Source organism: Silene latifolia, chromosome 3 (genome assembly GCF_048544455.1).
Source record: "Silene latifolia isolate original U9 population chromosome 3, ASM4854445v1, whole genome shotgun sequence".
Lineage (NCBI taxonomy): Eukaryota > Viridiplantae > Streptophyta > Magnoliopsida > Caryophyllales > Caryophyllaceae > Silene > Silene latifolia.
Window position 1 is genome coordinate 103,165,502 of NC_133528.1, and position 3,810 is coordinate 103,169,311.

General features: G+C 40.7%; 1 non-coding gene across 1 annotated transcript; it reads left to right on the forward strand.

The window, feature by feature from the left end:
- Positions 1 to 2,529: 2,529 nt before the first annotated feature.
- Positions 2,530 to 2,636, forward strand: LOC141650664 (small nucleolar RNA R71). The gene has a single exon (XR_012546684.1). It is a non-coding gene; the product is annotated as a small nucleolar RNA R71 (small nucleolar RNA).
- Positions 2,637 to 3,810: the final 1,174 nt, after the last annotated feature.

Genomic DNA, 3,810 nt, shown 5'->3' on the forward strand with positions numbered 1-3,810 from the left:
TCTTTTGTGTAGGACGCTCGGATTGCATAAGACGGGCGGATTTCTGGGAATCCGCTCGGATTCTGGTCCTTTGTACCCGGATTCATTCCATTCGTGCACAATGCATTTCCCTTTTTCATTCTTCCATTCTTTCTTTCAAGGCTTGTGTTCTTCATTGTGGGGGCATTACTAAGTCATGGATAGCCTAGGCAATTGCCATCCCCACACTAAGGTAAAGCACTACACATCAATTGAAATCGTTATTCCCTCCCTTACTTCTCTCTTACATGACAATTATTTTGATCAAAGTAAATAAAAATCCAAAAATGACAAAAATGCAATACAAGAATTGAAATGTAAGTTAGGGAGTTAGAAATATTTACAAGTGATGGTTTAGGGAGGACTCCACCAAACTCTCATTTTTGATGAGATGTCAAGGGGGCATGTTCAAGGTGTTGTTGATGTTGCTCAACACCTTGAAAAAGTAATCAAAAGCTTGTTCATTATTATGGTAGAGGTCCTCAATAGACCGTGGCCCTTGTTGTTGATCATGATCGATGGCATGCCCAATGTAGGGATTAAAAATCCCTTCAAACTCGTCGTCCCAAAGACCACAAACTTCATTGAGTTGATCATTGAAAATCTCTTGCTTAGATGGAGACAACTCTCCCAATTTCTTCTCTTGGCCAATGAGGCCATCCTCTTCTTCCTTGGTTGATTTTGATGAGCTTTGCAAGCTCTCCTTGTCACAATTCACTTGCTCTTTGAATGGAGCATCTTCAATTTTCTTCCTCCATTGGAGTTCTGATTTCTTCCTTTCATCTTTTCGGCTATAGTGATCAATCATGAAACATGGCTCATGCAAACGAGGAGCTCTCATGGTCTTGTCAAGATTAAAAGTTATGCTTTCATCTCCCACTTCTAGAGTGAGCTCTCCATGTTTTACATCAATCACCGCACCGGCGGTGTGTAGGAAAGGTCTTCCTAGGATGATTGGAATGTTGGAATCTTCCTCCATATCAACAATGACAAAGTCCACCGGGATGAAAAACTTCCCAATTCGCACGGGGACATCTTCCCATATCCCTAATGGTGTCTTCGTCGATCTATCGGCCATTTGAAGTGTGATGTTGGTGCATTTAAGCTCTCCCATTCCCAACCTTTTACTTACCGAGTACGGCATGACACTCACACTAGCCCCTAGATCACATAAGGCTTTGTTGATCGTCGTGTCGCCAATGGTACACGGTATTGAGAAGCTTCCCGGATCCTTTAACTTTGGAGGTGAACTCCCTTGAAGTATTGCACTACTCACCTTAGTGAAAGCGATAGTCTCAAGTTTCCGGATCGACTTCTTCTTTGTGAGGATATCTTTCATGTACTTTGCATAGGCCGGAACGTGGTTGATTAATTCCGTGAAAGGAATTGAGACTTCTAAATTCTTCACAATTTCCATGAACTTTCCAAGTTGATCATCAAATTTGGGCTTGGCTTGACGACTTGGAAAAGGAAGTCTAATCACAATGGGCTCCTTCTCTTTGGCCTTGTCTTCATTTTTCTTTGAACTTGCTTCTTTTGATGATTCTCCATCTTTGGAGTTTTGCACAATTTCTTCCTTTTCACTAGCTTCCACAACTTCATCCTCAACTTGCTTCTTGATTGCTTCATACCTTGTACCACTTCTCAAGTGAATGGCACTAACCGTTTCATGTCTAGGGGATTACTTTGAGGTGGTAATTGCCCCTTTTGTCTTTGTGAGCTTGAAGATGCTAGTTGAGTCAATTGTGTTTCCAACATCTTGGTGTGAGCTAGAATGTTGTTGATGGTGGTTTCTTTTGCTTGGCTATCTTTTTGCATTTGGGTGAAAAATTCTTATTGATTCTTTTGCATTTGGAGGACCGCTTTTTGGACATCAAAGCCTTGGTCATTTTGGTGATTGTATGGATTTTGATTTTGGTAACCTTGGTTTTGATTGTAAAAGGGTCTTTGATTTTGGTTTCTCATGGGTGGTGGAGTGTATGTTGTTTGAGGGTTTTGAACATTTTGGCTTTTGTATGAGAGATTTGGGTGGAACTTGGTGTTTTCATTGTAAAAATTTGAATAAGGGGTACCACTTTTGTAAGCTTGGAAAGCATTAACTTGTTCGGTTGTTCCCTACACTCACTTGGGTCATGACCCAAAGTTCCACAATTCTCACATATCCCACTTGGGATTGATGAGGATGCCGTCATGGCATTGACATGATGCTTCGATGATTTTGAGTTTTCCTCAAGTCTAGCCATAGGTTGTTCAAACTTCAAGTTGATTGTGTCAATGTGAGCACTAAGTTGAGCACCCAATTGAGTAACGGAGTCCACTTCATGCTTTCCTCCTCTAGTAGCCTTGCGAGGTCTACTATATTGTGAATTATGGACCGCCATTTCCTCAATCTTGTTCCATGTTTGATTGTCATCAACTTCGGTGAACATTCCATTTGATCCCATATTGAGAATGTTCCTAGAATCTTCATATAAACCATTCCAAAATTGTTGCACCAAAAACCATTCACTAAGTCCATGGTGAGGACATGAGCGACAAATTCCCTTGAACCGCTCCCAAGCTTCATACAAAGACTCTTCATCCCTTTGCTTAAAACCCGTAATTTGAGCTCTTAGCATGTTGGTCTTTTCCGGTGGGTAGAATTTTTTGTAGAAAGCTAGAGCCAACTTCTTCCAAAAATCTATTCCAAGGGTGGCCTTATCAAGGCCCTTCAACCATTGCTTTGCGGTGCCGATTAAGGAAAAAGGAAATAAGACCCATCTAATTTGGTCTTGAGTCACGCCCGTTTGAGAGATAGCATCACAATAATCGCAAAAGGTTTCCATATGAGAATGAGGGTCCTCACTAGGCATTCCCCCGAATTGGCTCCTCTCAACTAGTTGGATGAAGGCGGACTTGGCAATAAAATTTTCGGTGAGATGTTGCGGTGTAGGAGTACCATTTGGTAGATTCTCCTCGGTGGGTACGGAGTGTGACGAGAATTTTGGCATTGTAGGTGGATTTTGTAGGGTATTGTGTAATGGGTTTTCTTCTCCTTCTATTGCGAAAGGATTGACAAACTCACTAGTGGGTTGAACAACTTCACCAACACCTCTCAAATTCCTCCTAACAATTCTCCTATTGTTCGTCAAGGTTCTTTCGATTTCACGGTCAAAAGGTAACAAATCACTTTGTAACCTTCTAGACATGCAAAATATCAAACAACTCAAAAACAATTAGAACAAACCTTGAGGATTTTTATTTCCTCAAGGCGAAGAAAGACACAACTAATAACAAAAAGGAAATCTAAATCAAACAAACACCGTCCCCCAGAACAACGGCGCCATTTTTGATCGGTCCGTTTAGTATTCACAAATAAATAGATGTGGTCGTTGGTCACGGTCGAATCAAAACACAATTTATAGCTTAACAAGCAACTCTACAATTAGTAAAGAGGCAAGTAAAGGTCGGATCCCAAGGGACGGGAGTTGAAATGAGATTTCTATTGTAACTAGTGGTGTCTAAGGGGTGTCACAAATTGGGTTGATGTAGAAGGTTACTAAACTAGAATAACAATGAAAATAAACAAGCAAGATGAATAAAAAGGGGTGTAAACAATTGATTAAAGGCACTAGGGTGTCATGGGATCATAGGGGAATCATGGGATATGATCATACAAACATGTTCTCAAATTATAAGCAAGCAATTATTGTTGTGATAGATTGAGTTGGGTTATATCTTACAATCCTAGGAAAGTTTGGGTCCCGGAGCGAATCGATTAGATTGTACAACACCTACAAGTCGACTTAATCT